Consider the following 20,323-nt stretch of genomic DNA (forward strand, 5'->3'; position numbering starts at 1 on the left):
TATCTGACCTTTTGAACTTATTTCTGGTCAAAGTGTCCTCAAAATTTTTCAAACTATATAAAGTTATAGAATTCTTTTTATGATAAATCAGCTATTCAGAGGTCCCCTTTTGACCTCCTGAACATATTTCTGGCCAAAGAGTCCTCGATATTGGGCTTTCTATACATACTCATAGACTCCTTCTGATGCTTCATAAGCCATATAGATGTCCATATCTGACCTTTTGAACTTATTTGTGGTCAAAGTGTCCTCAAAATCTTTCAAACTATATAAAGTTATAGAATTCTTTTGATGATAAATCAGCTATTCAGAGGTGCCCTTTTGACCTCCTGAACATATTTCTCGCCAAAGAGTCCTCGATCTTGGGCTTTCTATACATACTCATAGACTCCTTCTGATGCTTCATTTCATGGGGCCCTTTTTGACCTCCTGAACATATTTCTGGCCAAAGAGTCCTCGATCTTGGGCTTTCTATACATACTCATAGACTCCCTCTGATGCTTCAAAAGCCATATAGATGTCCATATCTGACCTTTTGAACTTATTTCTGGTCAAAGGGTCCTCAAAAGTTTTCAAACTATATAAAGTTATAGACTCTTTCTGATGATAAATCAGCTATTCAGAGGTCCCCTTTTGACCTACTGAACATATTTCTGGCCAAAGAGTCCTAAAAGATTAATACAATACATTCAGACTGATATCTTCGGATGTTATATCCTCCTGACAAAAGTCCATATATGACATACTGAATTTTTTTCTGGCCAAGGAGCATTCGAAACTTGGGCTTTCTATACATACTCCTTCTGATGCTTCATAAGCCATATATATGTCCATATCTGACCTTATGAACTTATTTGTGGTCAAAGGGTCCTCAAAATGTTTTAAACTATATAAAGTTGTCGAATCCTTTTGATGATAAATCAGCTATTCAGAGGTTTTGAATTCCTGAACATATTTCTGGCCAAAGAGTCCTAGATCTTGGGCTTTCTATACATACTCATAGACTCCTTCTGATGCATCATAAGCCATATAGATGTCCATATCTGACCTTTTGAACTTATTTGTGGTCAAAGTGTCCTCAAAAATTTTCAAACTATATAAAGTTATAGACTCCTTTTGATGATAAATCAGTATTTCATGGGGCCCCTTTTGACCTCCTGAACATATTTCTGGCCAAAGAGTCCTCGATCTTGGGCTTTCTATATATACTCATAGACTCCCTCTGATGCTTCAAAATCCATATAGATGTCCATATCTGACCTTTTGAACTTATTTCTGGTCAAAGGGTCCTCAAAATTTTTCAAACTATATAAAGTTATAGAATTCTTTTGATGATAAATCAGCTATTCAGAGGTCCCCTTTTGACCTCCTGAACATATTTCTGGCCAAAGAGTCCTCGATATTGGGCTTTCTATACATACTCACAGACTCCTTCTAATGCTTCATAATCCAAATAGATGTCCATATCTGACCTTTTGAACTTATTTGTGGTCAAAGTGTCCTCAAAATTTTTCAAACTATATAAAGTTATAGACTCCTTTTGAAGTTAAATCACCTATTCATGGGTCCCCTTTTGACGTCCTGAACATATTTCTGGCCAAAGAGTCCTCGATCTTGGGCTTTCTATATATACTCATAGACTCCCTCTGATGCTTCAAAATCAATATAGATGTCCATATCTGACCTTTTGAACTTATTTCTGGTCAAAGGGTCCTCAAAAGTTTTCAAACTATATAAAGTTATAGACTCTTTCTGATGCTAAATCAGCTATTCAGAGGTCCCCTTTTGACCTCCTGAACATATTTCTGGCCAAAGAGTCCTAAAAGATTAATACAATACATTCAGACTGATATCTTCGGATGTTATATCATCCTGACAAAAGTCCATATTTGACATACTGAATTTTTTCTGGCCAAGGAGTACTCGAAACTTGACCTTTCCATATATACTCGTTGACTCTTTCTAATGTTACGTCAACCATACAGAAGTCCATTTTTGACACAAGGAATATATTTCTGGCCAAAGAGTCCTCGATCTTGGGCTTTCTATACATACTCATAGACTCCCTCTGATGCTTCAAAAGCCATATAGATGTCCATATCTGACCTTTTGAAATTATTTCTGGTCAAAGCGTCCTCAAAATCTTTCAAACTTTAGTTATATATATAACTAAAGTTATAGACTCCTTTTGATGATAAATCAGCTATTCAGAGGTCCCATTTTGACCTACTGAACATATTTCTGGCCAAAGAGTCCTAAATGATTAATACAATAAATTCAGACTGATATCTTCGGATGTTATATCCTCCTGACAAAAGTCCATGTATGACATACTGAATTTTTTTCTGGCCAAGGAGTATTCGAAACTTGGGCTTTCTATATATACTCCTTCTGATGCTTCATAAGCCATATATATCCCCTTTTGACCTCCTGAAGATATTTCTGTTGAGGACACTTTGACCACAAATAAGTTCAAAAGGTCAGATATGGACATATATATGGCTTATGAAGCATCAGAAGGAGTCTATGAGTATGTAAGAAAGCCCTAGTTCGAGGACTCTTTGGCAAGAAATATGTTCAGTAGGTCAAAAGGGGACGTCTGAATAGCTGATTTATCATCAAAAGAATTCTATAACTGTAAATAGTTTGAAAAATGTGGAGGACACTTTGACCACAAATGAGTTCAAAAGGTCAGATATGGACATCTATATGGCTTATGATGCATCAGAAGAAGTCTATGAGTATGTATAGAAAGCCCAAGATCGAGGACTCTTTGGCCAGAAATATGTTCAGGAGGTCAAAACCTCTGAATAGCTGATCATCAAAAGGATTCTATAACTTTATAGTTTGAAAAATTTTGAGGACACTTTGTCCACAAATAAGTTGAAAAGGTCAGATATGGACATATATATGGCTTATGAAGCATCAGAAGGAGTATGTATAGAAAGCCCAAGTTTCAAATACTCCTTGGCCAGAAAAAAATTCAATATGTCAATTATGGACTTTTGTCAGGAGGATATAGAATCCGAAGATATCAGTCTGAAGATATCAGTATTAATCTTTTAGGACTCTTTGGCCAGAAATATGTTCAGTAGGTCAAAAGGGGACCTCTGAATAGCTGATTTATCATCAGAAAGAATCTATAACTTTATATAGTTTGAAAACTTTTGAGGACCCTTTGAAGATATCAGTCTGAAGATATCAGTATTAATCTTTTAGGACTCTTTGGCCAGAAATATGTTCAGTAGGTCAACAGGGGACCTCTGAATAGCAGATTTATCATCAGAAAGAATCTATAACTTTATATAGTTTGAAAACGTTTGAGCACGCTTTGACCAGAAATGAGTTCAAAAGGTCAGATATGGACATCTATATGGCTTTTGAAGCATCAGAGGGAGTCTATGAGTATATATCGAAAGCCCAAGATCGAGGACTCTTTGGCCAGAAATATGTTCAGGAGGTCAAAAGCGGCCCCATGAATAGCTGATTTATCATCAAAAGGAGTCTATAACTTTATATAATTTGAACAATTTTGAGGACACTTTGACCACAAATAAGTTCAAAAGGTCAGATATGGACATCTATATGGCTTATGATGCATCAGAAGGAGTCTATGAGTATGTATAGAAAGCCCAAGATCGAGGAGTCTTTGGCCAGAAATATGTTCAGGAGGTCAAAACCTCTGAATAGCTGATTTATCATCAAAAGGATTCTATAACTTTATATAGTTTGAAAAAATTTTAGGACACTTTGACAACAAATAAGTTCAAAAGGTCAGATATGGACATCTATATGGCTTATGAAGCATCAGAAGGAGTATGTATAGAAAGCCCAAGTTTCGAATACTCCTTGGCCAGAAAAAAAATCAGTATGTCAAATATGGACTTTTGTCAGGAGGATATAGATATCAGTCTGAAGATATCAGTATTAATCTTTTAGGACTCTTTGTCCAGAAATATGTTCCGTAGGTCAACAGGGGACCTCTGAATAGCTGATTTATCATCAAAAGAATTCTATAACTTTATATAGTTTGAAAAATTTGGAGGACACTTTGACCACAAATAAGTTCAAAAGGTCAGATATGGACATCTATATGGCTTATGATGCATCAGAAGGAGTCTATGAGTATGTATAGAAAGCCCAAGATCGAGGACTCTTTGGCCAGAAATATGTTCAGGAGGTCAAAAGGGGACCTCTGAATAGCTTATTTATCATCAAAAGAATTCTATAACTTTATATAGTTTGAAAACTTTTGAGGACTCTTTGACCAGAAATAAGTTCAAAAGGTCAGATATGGACATCTATATGGCTTCTGAAGCATCAGAAGGAGTTTATGAGTATATATAGAAAGCCCAAGATCGAGGACTCTTTGGCCAGAAATATGTTCAGGAGGTCAAAAGGGGACCCATGAATAGCTGATTTATCATCAAAAGGAGTCTATAACTTTATATAGTTTGAAAAATGTTAAGGACACTTTGACCACAAATAAGTTCAAAAGGTCAGATATGGACATCTATATGGCTTATGAAGCATCAGAAGGAGTCTATGAGTATGTATAGAAAGCCCAAGATCGAGGACTCTTTGGCCAGAAATATGTTCAGGAGGTCAAAAGGGGACCCATGAATAGCTGATTTATCATCAAAAGGAGTCTATAACTTTATATAGTTTGAAAAATTTTAAGGACACTTTGACCACAAATAAGTTCAAAAGGTCAGATATGGACATCTATATGGCTTATGAAGCATCAGAAGGAGTCTATGAGTATGTATAGAAAGCCCAAGGTCGAGGACTCTTTGGCCAGAAATATGTTCAGGAGGTCAAAAGAGGACCTCTGAATAGATGATTTATCATCAAAAGAATTCTATAACTTTATATAGTTTGAAAATTTTTGAGGACACTTTGACCACAAATAAGTTCAAAAGGTCAGATATGGACATCTATATGGCTTATGATGCATCAGAAGGAGTCTATGAGTATGTATAGAAAGCCCAAGATCGAGGACTCTTTGGCCAGAAATATGTTCAGGAGGTCAAAAGGGGACCCATGAATAGCTGATTTATCATCAAAAGGAGTCTATAACTTTATATAGTTTGAAAAATTTTAAGGACACTTTGACCACAAATAAGTTCAAAAGGTCAGATATGGACATCTATATGGCTTATGAAGCATCAGAAGGAGTCTATGAGTATGTATAGAAAGCCCAAGGTCGAGGACTCTTTGGCCAGAAATATGTTCAGGAGGTCAAAACCTCTGAATAGCTGATTTATCATCAAAAGGATTCTATAACTTTATATAGTTTGAAAAATTTTGAAGACACTTTGACCACAAATAAGTTCAAAAGGTCAGATATGGACATCTATATGGCTTATGAAGCATCAGAAGGAGTCTATGAGTATGTATAGAAAGCCCAAGGTCGAGGACTCTTTGGCCAGAAATATGTTCATGGGGTCAAAAAAGGACCTCTGAATAGATGATTTATCATCAAAAGAATTCTATAACTTTATATAGTTTGAAAAATTTTGAGGACACTTTGACCAGAAATAAGTTCAAAAGGTCAGATATGGACATCTATATGGCTTATGATGCATCAGAAGGAGTCTATGAGTATGTATAGAAAGCCCAAGATCGAGGAGTCTTTGGCCAGAAATATGTTCAGGAGGTCAAAACCTCTGAATAGCTGATTTATCATCAAAAGGATTCTATAACTTTATATAGTTTGAAAAAATTTTAGGACACTTTGACAACAAATAAGTTCAAAAGGTCAGATATGGACATCTATAGAATGTATAGAATGTATAGTTCAAAAGGTCAGAGATGGACATTTACATGGCTTATGAAGCATCAGAAAGAGTCAATGAGTAAGTGTAGAAAGCCCAAGATCGAGGACTCTTTGGCCAGAAATATGTTCAGGAGGACAAAAGGGGACATCTGAATAGATGATTTATCATCAAAAGGAGTCTATAACTTTATATATTTTGAAAAATTTTAAGGACACTTTGACCACAAATAAGTTCAAAAGGTCAGATATGGACATCTATATGGCTTATGAAGCATCAGAAGGAGTCTATGAGTATTTATAGAAAGCCCAATGTCGAGGACTCTTTGGCCAGAAATATGTTCAGGAGGTCAAAAGAGGACCTCTGAATAGATGATTTATCATCAAAAGAATTCTATAACTTTATATAGTTTGAAAATTTTTGAGGACACTTTGACCACAAATAAGTTCAAAAGGTCAGATATGGACATCTATATGGCTTATGATGCATCAGAAGGAGTCTATGAGTATGTATAGAAAGCCCAAGATCGAGGACTCTTTGGCCAGAAATATGTTCAGGAGGTCAAAACCTCTGAATAGCTGATTTATCATCAAAAGGATTCTATAACTTTATATAGTTTGAAAAATTTTTAGGACACTTTGACAACAAATAAGTTCAAAAGGTCAGATATGGACATCTATATGGCTTATGAAGCATCAGAAGGAGTCTATGAGTATGTATAGAAAGCCCAAGGTCAAGGACTCTTTGGCCAGAAATATGTTCAGGAGGTCAAAACCTCTGAATAGCTGATTTATCATAAAAAGGATTCTATAACTTTATATAGTTTGAAAAATTTTGAAGACACTTTGACCACAAATAAGTTCAAAAGGTCAGATATGGACATCTATATGGCTTATGAAGCATCAGAAGGAGTCTATGAGTATGTATAGAAAGCCCTAGGTCGAGGACTCTTTGGCCAGAAATATGTTCAGGGGGTCAAAAGAGGACCTCTGAATAGATGATTTATCATCAAAAGAATTCTATAACTTTATATAGTTTGAAAAATTTTGAGGACACTTTGACCAGAAATAAGTTCAAAAGGTCAGATATGGACATCTATATGGCTTATGATGCATCAGAAGGAGTCTATGAGTATGTATAGAAAGCCCAAGATCGAGGAGTCTTTGGCCAGAAATATGTTCAGGAGGTCAAAACCTCTGAATAGCTGATTTATCATCAAAAGGATTCTATAACTTTATATAGTTTGAAAAATTTTGAGGACACTTTGACCACAAATAAGTTCAAAAGGTCAGATATGGACATCTATATGGCTTATTAAGCATCAGAAGGTCTATGAGAATGTATAGAAAGCCCAAGGTCGAGGACTCTTTGGCCAGAAATATGTTCAGAAGGTCAAAAGAGTACCTCTGAATAGCTGATTTATCATCAAAAGAATTCTATAACTTTATATAGTTTGAAAAATGTTGAGGACACTTTGACCACAAATGTGTTCAAAAGGTCAGAGATGGACATCTATATGGCTTATGATGCATCAGAAGGAGTCTATGAGTATGTATAGAAAGCCCAAGATCGAGGAGTCTTTGGCCAGAAATATGTTCAGCAGGTCAATTATGGACTTCTGTAAGGCTGATTTAACATCAGAAAGAGTCGATATGTTTATAATAGTAAAAAACATTTTGAGGATTCTTTGGCCAAAAATATGTTCAATTGGTCTTATATGGTCTACAGTCTGGCTGATATAACATTATGAGAAGTCTGTATAGTAGGAGAAATATGTATAGTAAGGTAAATGTTCAAGGTCTCTGGCCAGAAATAAGTTCAGAAGGTCAAATATGGACTTCTGTATGGCTGATTTAACATCAGAAGGAGTCTATGTTCGTTTATGGTAGACAACATAATTTTGAGAACTCTTTTGTCAATTATTTATTATCAGAAGGAGACTATAACTTTATATAGTTTGAAAAATTTTGAGGACACTTTGACCAGAAATAAGTTTAAAAGGTAAGCCATAAGCCATATAGATATCCATATAGATATCCATGGCTTATGAAGCATCAGGAGTCAATGATGTATGTATAGAAATCGAGGACTCTTTGGCCAGAAATATGTACTTTGGTCAAATATGGACTTCTGTATGGCTGATCAGGAGTCGAAGAGTATGTATAGAAAGTTAACATCAGTTGACTGAATGTATAAGTAGATTAATTAATGTGCAGTAAAGGAAAATCATTGCACTGGCTTTTGCTTTACAATGGACACAATTAACTCATTCCGTTGGACAACGATAGAATGCACGGTAGAACATATAGATAATGTACTTTTCGCATTGCATTGCACACCAGAACTAACTCCTTCCCATGTTCATTAAAGAGATAACATTTATGTTGTTGCATTGCATTGCACAAACGATCTAACGTTGTGCATTGAAGAGAAACATAGACCATGCACTTTTTGCATTGCATTGAATTGCACACTACAACTAATTCATTCCCATGTTCATTAAAGAGATAACATATGTTGTTGCATTGCACAAACGATCTATCGTTGTGCATCATTGAAGAAAAACATATGCACTTCTATCCCAGCATTGCACACCAAAACGAACTCCTTCCCATGTTCAATAAAGAGATAACATCTGTTGTTGCATTGCATTGCACAAACGATCTAACGTTGTGCAGTGAAGAGTAACATAGGCCATGCACTTTTTGCATTGCATTGCATTGCATTGCACACCAGATCAAACTCCTTCCCATGTTCAATAAAGAGATAATATGTTGCATTGCATTGCACAAACGATCTAACGTTGTGCATTGAAGAATAACATACAGGCTAAATGCATGCACTGTATTGCATTGCACACCCGGACTAACTCCTTCACATGTTTATTAAAGAGATAACATATGTTATGCAACATTGCATTGCTTTGCACAAAAGATCTAACGATGTGCACTGAAGAAAAACATTAATGCTCTTTTTGCATTGCATTGCACAGCAGAACTAACCTCTTCCCATGTTCATAAAGAGATAACATTTTGCATTGCATTGCACAAAACGATCGCTTATCTCAACGATCAATGTTGTGCATTGAAGAATAACATATAGGCTAAATGCATGCATTGTATTGCATTGCACACCAGAACTAACTCATTCGCATGTTCATTAAAGAGATAACATATGTTGCATTGCATTGCATTGCATTGCAGAAACGATCTAACGTTGTGCATTGAAGAATAACATTTATGCACTTTTTGCATTGCATTGCACACTGAAACTAACTCCTTCCCATGTTCAGTAAAGAGATAACATGTTGCATTGCATTGCATTGCATTGCATTGCAGAAACGATCTAACGTTGTGCACTGAAGAATAACATTTAGGGTATGCACTTTTGGCATTGCATTGCATTGCACACCAGATCTTACTCCTTCAAATGTTTTTTAAAGAGATAACATAGCTCATGCACTTTTTGAATTGCATTGCACATTAGAACTAACTCCTTCAAATGTTAATTGAAGAGATAACATTTTGCATTGCATTGCGCAAACGATCTAACGTTGTGCAGTGAAGAGTAACATAGACCATGCACTTTTTGCATTGCATTGAATTGCACACCAGAACTAACTCTTTCCCATATTCACAAAAGAGATAACATTTTGCATTGCATTGCGCAAACGAGCTAACGTTGTGCATTGAAGAGAAACATAGACCATGCACTTTTTGCATTGCATTGAATTGCACACCAGAACTAACTCTTTCCCATGTTCACTAAAGAGATAACATGTTGCATTGCATTGCATTGCACTGCAGAAACAATCTAATGTTGTGCACTGAATAATAACATTTATGCACTTTTAATGTTGCAATGCAAAAAGTGCATAAATGTTATTCAGTGCACAGCGTTAAATCGTTTGTGCAAAGCAATGCAATGTTGCATAACATATGTTATCTTTTTAATGAACATGGGAAGGAGTTAGTTCGGCTGTACATGCAACACAATCCATGCATTTAGCTATGTCAACTATGTTATTCTTCAATGCACAACGTTAGATCGTTTGTGCAATGCAATGCAACATGTTATCTCTTTAATAAACATTTGAAGGAGTTAGTTCTTGTGTGCAATGCAAAGCAATGCAAAAAATGCATGGCCTATGTTACTCTTCAATGCACAACGTTAGATCGTTTGTGCAATGCAATGCTAAATGTTATCTCTTTAATAAACATGGGAAGTAGTTAGTTCTGGAGTGCAATGCAATGCAATGCAAAAAGTGCATAGCCTATATGTTATTCTTCAGTGCACAGCGTTAGATCGTTTGTGCAATGCAATGCAATGCAACATGTTATCCCTTTAATGAACATGGGAAGGAGCTAGTGTGGTGTGCAATGCAATGCAAAGCAAAAAATGAACAGCCTATGTTACTCTTCAATGCACAACGTTAGATCGTTTGTGCAAAACAATGAAATGTTGCATAACATATGTTATCTCTTTAATGAACATGGGACGGAGTTAGTTCGGGTGTGCAATGCAATACAATGCATGCATTTAGCCTATATGTTATTCTTCAATGCACAACGTTAGATCGTGCAAAATGTTATCTCTTTAATAAACATTTGAAGGAGTTAGTTATGGTGTGCAATGCAATGCATTGCAAAAAGTGAATAGCCAATGTTACTCTTCAATGCAAAACGTTAGATCGTTTGTGCATAACATATGTTATCTCTTTAATGAACATGGGAAGGAGTTAGTTCGGGTGTGCAATGCAATACAATGCATGCATATAGCTTATATGTTATTCTTCAATGCACAACGTTATGCAATGCACAATGCAATGCAAAATGTTATCTCTTTAATAAGCATTTGAAGGTGTTAGTTCTGGTGTGCAATGCAATGCAATGCAAAAAGTGCATAAATGTTATTCAGTGCACAGCGTTAAATCGTTTGTGCAAAGCAATGCAATGTTGCATAACATATGTTATCTTTTTAATGAACATGGGAAGGAGTTAGTTCGGCTGTACATGCAACACAATCCATGCATTTAGCTATGTCAACTATGTTATTCTTCAATGCACAACGTTAGATCGTTTGTGCAATGCAATGCAACATGTTATCTCTTTAATAAACATTTGAAGGAGTTAGTTCTTGTGTGCAATGCAAAGCAATGCAAAAAATGCATGGCCTATGTTACTCTTCAATGCACAACGTTAGATCGTTTGTGCAATGCAATGCTAAATGTTATCTCTTTAATAAACATGGGAAGTAGTTAGTTCTGGAGTGCAATGCAATGCAATGCAAAAAGTGCATAGCCTATATGTTATTCTTCAGTGCACAGCGTTAGATCGTTTGTGCAATGCAATGCAATGCAACATGTTATCCCTTTAATGAACATGGGAAGGAGCTAGTGTGGTGTGCAATGCAATGCAAAGCAAAAAATGAACAGCCTATGTTACTCTTCAATGCACAACGTTAGATCGTTTGTGCAAAACAATGAAATGTTGCATAACATATGTTATCTCTTTAATGAACATGGGACGGAGTTAGTTCGGGTGTGCAATGCAATACAATGCATGCATTTAGCCTATATGTTATTCTTCAATGCACAACGTTAGATCGTGCAAAATGTTATCTCTTTAATAAACATTTGAAGGAGTTAGTTCTGGTGTGCAATGCAATGCAAAAAATGCATAAATGTTATTCTTTAGTGCACAGTGTTAGATCGTTTGTGCAAAGCAATATAATGTTGCATAACATATGTTATCGTTTGTGAAATGCATTACAACATCATTGCACCTTATTTCTTTAAAGAAAATGGGAATGATTTAGTTCTGGTGTGCAATGCAATGCAAGAATTGCATAGCCTATATTATTCTTCAATGCACAACGTTAGATCGTTTGTGCAATGCAAAATGTTATCTCTTTAATAAACATTTGAAGGAATTAGTTCTGGTGTGCAATGCAATACAATGCAAAAAGTGCATAAATATTCTTCAGTGCACAACGTTAGATCGCGCAACGTTAGATCGTTTCTGCAAAACAATAAAATGTTGCATAACATACGTTATCTCTTTTATGAACATGGGAAGGAGTTAGTTCGGGTGTGCAATACAATGCATGCATTTAGTCTATATGTTATTCTTCAATGCACAAAGTTAGATCGTTTGTGCAATGCAATGCAAAATGTTATTTCTTTAATAAACATTTGAAGGAGTTAGTTCTGGTGTGCAATGTAATGCAATGCAAAAAGTGCATGGCCTATATGTTATTCTTCAGTGCACAACGTTAGATCGTTTGTGCAATGCAATGCAAAATGTTATCTCTTTAGTAAACATTTGAAGGAGTTAGTTCTGGTGTGCAATGCAAAGCAATGCAAAAAGTGCATAGCCTATGTTATTCTTCAGTGCACAGCGTTAGATCGTTTGTGCAGTACAATGCAATGACACATGTTATCCCTTTAATGAACATGGGAAGGAGTTAGTTCTGGTGTGCAATCCAAGAAGTGCATAGCCTATATGTTATTGTTCAGTGGACAACGTTAGATCCTTTGTGCAATGCATAAATGTTATATCTTTAATGAACGTGGGAAGGAGTTAGTTCTGGTGTGCAATGCAATGCGAAAAGTGCTTTATCTATATGTTTATTCTTCAGTGCATTCTAACGTTGCCCAACTTAAGAATAAACATATAGATAAAGCACTTTTCGCATTGCATTGCACACCAGAACTAACTCCTATAATTGTGTCCATTGTAAAGCAACAGCTAGTGCAATGATTTTCCTTCACTGCACATTAACCTACTTATACATTGTCAACTGATGTTAACTTTCTATACATACTCTTCGACTCCTGATGTACGTAAGTATATGTTTGACTAAAGTAACATATTTCTGGCCAAACAGTCCTCGATTTCTATACATACTCATTGACTCCTGATGCTTCATAAGCCAATATAGATATCCATAGAGATATGGCTTATGGCTTACCTTTTGAAATTATTTCTACTCAAAGTGTCCTCAAAATTTTTCAAACTATGTAAAGTTATAGTCTCCTTCTGATGATAAATCAGCTATACAAAGGTCTCCTTTTGACCTCCTGAACATATTTCTGGCCAAAGAGTCCTCGATCTTGGGATTTCTATACATACTCATAGATTGCTTCTGATGCTTCATAAGCCATATAGATGTCCATATCTGACCTTTTGAACTTATTTGTGGTCAGTGTCCTCAAAATTTTTTCAAACTATATAAAGTTCCTTTTGATGATAAATCAGCTACTCAGAGGTCCCCTTTTGACCTACTGAACATATTTCTGGCCAAAGAGTCCTAAAAGATAAAAGCAATACATTCAGACTGATATCTTCGGATGTTATATCCTCCTGACAAAAGTCCATATTTGACATACTGAATTTTTTTCTGGCCAAGGAGTATTCGAAACTTGGGCTTTCTATACCTTCTGATGCTTCATAAGCCATATATATGTCCATATCTGACCTTTTGAACTTATTTGTGGTCAAAGGGTCCTCAAAATTTTTCAAACTATATAAAGTTGTCGAATCCTAAAAGATAAAAGCAATACATTCAGACTGATATCTTCGGATGTTATATCCTCCTGACAAAAGTCCATATTTGACATACTGAATTTTTTTCTGGCCAAGGAGTATTCGAAACTTGGGCTTTCTATACCTTCTGATGCTTCATAAGCCATATATATGTCCATATCTGACCTTTTGAACTTATTTGTGGTCAAAGGGTCCTCAAAATTTTTCAAACTATATAAAGTTGTCGAATCCTTTTGATGATAAATCAGCTATTCAGAGGTTTTGACCTCCTGAACATATTTCTGGCCAAAGAGTCCTCGATCTTGGGCTTTCTATACATACTCATAGACTCCGTCTGATGCTTCATAAGCCATATAGATGTCCATATCTGACCTTTTGAACTTATTTGTGGTCAAAGTGTCCTCAAAAATTTTCAAACTATATAAAGTTATAGACTCCTTTTGATGATAAATCAGTATTTCATGGAGCCCCTTTTGACCTCCTGAACATATTTCTGGCCAAAGAGTCCTCGATCTTGGGCTTTCTATATATACTCTTAGACTCTTTCTGATGCTTCAAAATCCATATAGATGTCCATATCTGACCTTTTGAACTTATTTCTGGTCAGTGTCCTCAAAATTTTTTCAAACTATATAAAGTTCCTTTTGATGATAAATCAGCTACTCAGAGGTCCCCTTTTGACCTACTGAACATATTTCTGGCCAAAGAGTCCTAAAAGATAAAAGCAATACATTCAGACTGATATCTTCGGATGTTATATCCTCCTGACAAAAGTCCATATTTGACATACTGAACTTTTTTCTGGCCAAGGAGTATTCGAAACTTGGGCTTTCTATACCTTCTGATGCTTCATAAGCCATATATATGTCCATATCTGACCTTTTGAACTTATTTGTGGTCAAAGGGTCCTCAAAATTTTTCAAACTATATAAAGTTGTCGAATCCTTTTGATGATAAATCAGCTATTCAGAGGTTTTGACCTCCTGAACATATTTCTGGCCAAAGAGTCCTCGATCTTGGGCTTTTTATATATAATCTTAGACTCTTTCTGATGCTTCAAAATCCATATAGATGTCCATATCTGACCTTTTGAACTTATTTCTGGTCAAAGGGTCCTCAAAATTTTTCAAACTATATAAAGTTATAGAATTATTTTGATGATAAATCAGCTATTCAGAGGTCCCCTTTTGACCTCCTGAACATATTTCTGGCCAAAGAGTCCTCGATATTGGGCTTTCTATACATACTCATAGACTCCTTCTGATGCTTCATAAGCCATATAGATGTCCATATCTGACCTTTTGAACTTATTTGTGGTCAAAGTGTCCTCAAAATCTTTCAAACTATATAAAGTTATAGAATTCTTTTGATGATAAATCAGCTATTCAGAGGTGCCCTTTTGACCTCCTGAACATATTTCTCGCCAAAGAGTCCTCGATCTTGGGCTTTCTATACATACTCATAGACTCCTTCTGATGCTTCATTTCATGGGGCCCTTTTTGACCTCCTGAACATATTTCTGGCCAAAGAGTCCTCGATCTTGGGCTTTCTATACATACTCATAGACTCCCTCTGATGCTTCAAAAGCCATATAGATGTCCATATCTGACCTTTTGAACTTATTTCTGGTCAAAGGGTCCTCAAAAGTTTTCAAACTATATAAAGTTATAGACTCTTTCTGATGATAAATCAGCTATTCAGAGGTCCCCTTTTGACCTACTGAACATATTTCTGGCCAAAGAGTCCTAAAAGATTAATACAATACATTCAGACTGATATCTTCGGATGTTATATCCTCCTGACAAAAGTCCATATGACATACTGAATTTTTTTCTGGCCAAGGAGTATTCGAAACTTGGGCTTTCTATACATTCTGATGCTTCATAAGCCATATATATGTCCATATCTGACCTTTTGAACTTATTTGTGGTCAAAGGGTCCTCAAAATTTTTCAAACTATATAAAGTTGTCGAATCCTTTTGATGATAAATCAGCTATTCAGAGGTTTTGACCTCCTGAACATATTTCTGGCCAAAGAGTCCTCGATCTTGGGCTTTCTATACTTACTCATAGACTCCTTCTGATGCATCATGAGCCATATAGATGTCCATATCTGACCTTTTGAACTTATTTGTGGTCAAAGGGTCCTCAAAATTTTCAAACTATATAAAGTTGTCGAATCCTTTTGATGATAAATCATCTATTCAGAGGTCCTCTTTTGACCTCCTGAACATATTTCTGGCCAAAGAGTCCTCGACCTTGGGCTTTCTATACATACTCATAGACTCCTTCTGATGCTTCATAAGCCATATAGATGTCCATATCTGACCTTTTGAACTTATTTGTGGTCAAAGTGTCCTCAAAAGTTTTCAAACTATATAAAGTTGTCGAATCCTTTTGATGATAAATCAGCTATTCAGAGGTTTTGACCTCCTGAACATATTTCTGGCCAAAGAGTCCTCGATCTTGGGCTTTCTATATATACTCATAGACTCCCTCTGATGCTTCAAAATCCATATAGATGTCCATATCTGACCTTTTGAACTTATTTGTGGTCAAAGTGTCCTCAAAATCTTTCAAACTATATAAAGTTATAGACTCCTTTTGATGATAAATCAGTATTTCATGGGGCCCCTTTTGACCTCCTGAACATATTTCTGGCCAAAGAGTCCTCGATCTTGGGCTTTCTATGTATACTCATAGACTTTCTCTGATGATTCAAAATCCATATAGATGTCCATATCTGACCTTTGAACTTATTTGTGGTCAAAGTGTCCTCAAAAATTTTCAAACTATATAAAGTTATAGACTCCTTTTGATGATAAATCAGTATTTCATGGGGCCCCTTTTGACCTCCGAACATATTTCTGGCCAAAGAGTCCTCGATCTTGGGCTTTCTATATATACTCATAGACTTTCTCAGATGATGCAAAATCCATATAGATGTCCATATCTGACCTTTTGAACTTATTTGTGGTCAAAGTGTCCTCAAAATTTTTCAAACTATATAAAGTTATAGAATTGTTTTGATGATAAATCATCTATTCAGAGGTCCTCTTTTGACCTCCTGAACATATTTCTCGCCAAAGAGTCCTCGATCTTGGGCTTTCTATACATACTCATAGACTCCTTCTGATGCTTCATTTCATGGGGCCCCTTTTGACCTCCTGAACATATTTCTGGCCAAAGAGTCCTCGATATTGGGCTTTCTATACATACTCATAGACTCCTTCTGATGCTTCATAAGCCATATAGATGTCCATATCTGACCTTTTGAAGTTATTTGTGGTCAAAGTGTCCTCAAAATTTTTCAAACTATATAAAGTTATAGACTCCTTTTGATGATAAATCAGCTATTCAGAGGTTTTGACCTCCTGAACATATTTCTGGCCAAAGAGTCCTCGATCTTGGGCTTTCTATACATACTCATAGACTCCCTCTGATGCATCATAAGCCATATAGATGTCCATATCTGACCTTTTGAACTTATTTCTGGTCAAAGTGTCCTCAAAATTTTTCAAACTATATAAAGTTATAGAATTCTTTTGATGATAAATCATCTATTCAGAGGTCCTCTTTTGACCTCCTGAACATATTTCTGGCCAAAGAGTCCTCGACCTTGGGCTTTCTATACATACTCATAGACTCCTTCTGATGCTTCATAAGCCATATAGATGTCCATATCTGACCTTTTGAACTTATTTGTGGTCAAAGTGTCCTCAAAATTTTTCAAACTATATAAAGTTGTCGAATCCTTTTGATGATAAATCAGCTATTCAGAGGTTTTGACCTCCTGAACATATTTCTGGCCAAAGAGTCCTCGATCTTGGGCTTTCTATACTTACTCATAGACTCCCTCTGATGCTTCAAAATCCATATAGATGTACATATCTGACCTTTTGAACTTATTTCTGGTCAAAGAGTCCTCAAAATTTTTCAAACTATATAAAGTTATAGAATTCTTTAGATGATAAATCAGCTATTCAGAGGTCCCCTTTTGACCTCCTGAACATATTTATGTCCAAAGAGTCCTCGATATTGGGCTTTCAATACATACTCATAGACTCCTTCTGATGCTTCATAAGCCATATAGATGTCCATATCTGACCTTTTGAACTTATTTGTGGTCAAAGTGTCCTCAAAATTTTTCAAACTATATAAAGTTATAGACTCCTTTTGATGATAAATCAGCTATTCAGAGGTGCCCTTTTGACCTCCTGAACATATTTCTCGCCAAAGAGTCCTCGATCTTGGGCTTTCTATACATACTCATAGACTCCTTCTGATGCTTCATTTCATGGGGCCCTTTTTGACCTCCTGAACATATTTCTGGCCAAAGAGTCCTCGATCTTGGGCTTTCTATACATACTCATAGACTCCCTCTGATGCTTCAAAAGCCATATAGATGTCCATATCTGACCTTTTGAACTTATTTCTGGTCAAAGGGTCCTCAAAAGTTTTCAAACTATATAAAGTTATAGACTCTTTCTGATGATAAATCAGCTATTCAGAGGTCCCCTTTTGACCTACTGAACATATTTCTGGCCAAAGAGTCCTAACAGATTAATACAATACATTCAGACTGATATCTTCGGATGTTATATCCTCCTGACAAAAGTCCATATATGACATACTGAATTTTTTTCTGGCCAAGGAGTATTCGAAACTTGGGCTTTCTATACATTCTGATGCTTCATAAGCCATATATATGTCCATATCTGACCTTTTGAACTTATTTGTGGTCAAAGGGTCCTCAAAATTTTTCAAACTATATAAAGTTGTCGAATCCTTTTGATGATACATCATCTATTCAGAGGTCCTCTTTTGACCTCCTGAACATATTTCTGGCCAAAGAGTCCTCGACCTTGGGCTTTCTATACATACTCATAGACTCCTTCTGATGCTTCATAAGCCATATAGATGTCCATATCTGACCTTTTGAACTTATTTGTGGTCAAAGTGTCCTCAAAAGTTTTCAAACTATATAAAGTTGTCGAATCCTTTTGATGATAAATCAGCTATTCAGAGGTTTTGACCTCCTGAACATATTTCAGGCCAAAGAGTCCTCGATCTTGGGCTTTCTATATACACTCATAGACTCCCTCTGATGCTTCAAAATCCATATAGATGTCCATATCTGACCTTTTGAACTTATTTCTGGTCAAAGGGTCCTCAAAATTTTTCAAACTATATAAAGTTATAGAATTCTTTAGATCATAAATCAGCTATTCAGAGGTCCCCTTTTGACCTCCTGAACATATTTCTGGCCAAAGAGTCCTCGATATTGGGCTTTCAGTACATACTCATAGACTCCTTCTGATGCTTCATAAGCCATATAGATGTCCATATCTGACCTTTTGAACTTATTTGTGGTCAAAGTGTCCTCAAAATTTTTCAAACTATATAAAGTTATAGACTCCTTTTGATGATAAATCAGTATTTCATGGGGCCCCTTTTGACCTCCTGAACATATTTCTGGCCAAAGAGTCCTCGATCTTGGGCTTTCTATATATACTCATAGACTTTCTCTGATGATTCAAAATCCATATAGATGTCCATATCTGACCTTTTGAACTTATTTGTGGTCAAAGTGTCCTCAAAAATTTTCAAACTATATAAAGTTATAGACTCCTTTTGATGATAAATCAGTATTTCATGGGGCCCCTTTTGACCTCCGAACATATTTCTGGCCAAAGAGTCCTCGATCTTGGGCTTTCTATATATACTCATAGACTTTCTCAGATGATTCAAAATCCATATAGATGTCCATATCTGACCTTTTTAACTTATTTGTGGTCAAAGTGTCCTCAAAATTTTTCAAACTATATAAAGTTATAGAATTCTTTTGATGATAAATCATCTATTCAGAGGTCCTCTTTTGACCTCCTGAACATATTTCTGGCCAAAGAGTCCTCGATCTTGGGCTTTCTATATATACTCATAGACTCTCTCTGATGCTTCAAAATCCATATAGATGTCCATATCTGACCTTTTGAACTTATTTCTGGTCAAATTGTCCTCAAAATTTTTCAAACTATATAAAGTTATAGAATTCTTTTGATGATAAATCAGCTATTCAGAGGTCCCCTTTTGACCTCCTGAACATATTTCTCGCCAAAGAGTCCTCGATCTTGGGCTTTCTATACATACTCATAGACTCCTTCTGATGCTTCATTTCATGGGGCCCCTTTTGACCTCCTGAACATATTTCTGGCCAAAGAGTCCTCGATATTGGGCTTTCTATACATACTCATAGACTCCTTCTGATGCTTCATAAGCCATATAGATGTCCATATCTGACCTTTTGAAGTTATTTGTGGTCAAAGTGTCCTCAAAATTTTTCAAACTATATAAAGTTATAGACTCCTTTTGATGATAAATCAGCTATTCAGAGGTTTTGACCTCCTGAACATATTTCTGGCCAAAGAGTCCTCGATCTTGGGCTTTCTATACATACTCATAGACTCCCTCTGATGCATCATAAGCCATATAGATGTCCATATCTGACCTTTTGAACTTATTTCTGGTCAAAGTGTCCTCAAAATTTTTCAAACTATATAAAGTTATAGAATTCTTTTGATGATAAATCATCTATTCAGAGGTCCTCTTTTGACCTCCTGAACATATTTCTGGCCAAAGAGTCCTCGACCTTGGGCTTTCTATACATACTCATAGACTCCTTCTGATGCTTCATTTCATGGGGCCCCTTTTGACCTCCTGAACATATTTCTGGCCAAAGAGTCCTCAATCTTGGGCTTTCTATACATACTCATAGACTCCCTCTGATGCTTCATAAGCCATATAGATGTCCATATCTGACCTTTTGAACTTATTTCTGGTCAAAGGGTCCTCAAAATTTTTCAAACTATATAAAGTTATAGAATTCTTTTTATGATAAATCAGCTATTCAGAGGTCCCCTTTTGACCTCCTGAACATATTTCTGGCCAAAGAGTCCTCGATATTGGGCTTTCTATACATACTCATAGACTCCTTCTGAT

This window comes from Squalius cephalus (genome assembly GCF_949319135.1).
Source record: "Squalius cephalus genome assembly, chromosome: 5".
Lineage (NCBI taxonomy): Eukaryota > Metazoa > Chordata > Actinopteri > Cypriniformes > Leuciscidae > Squalius > Squalius cephalus.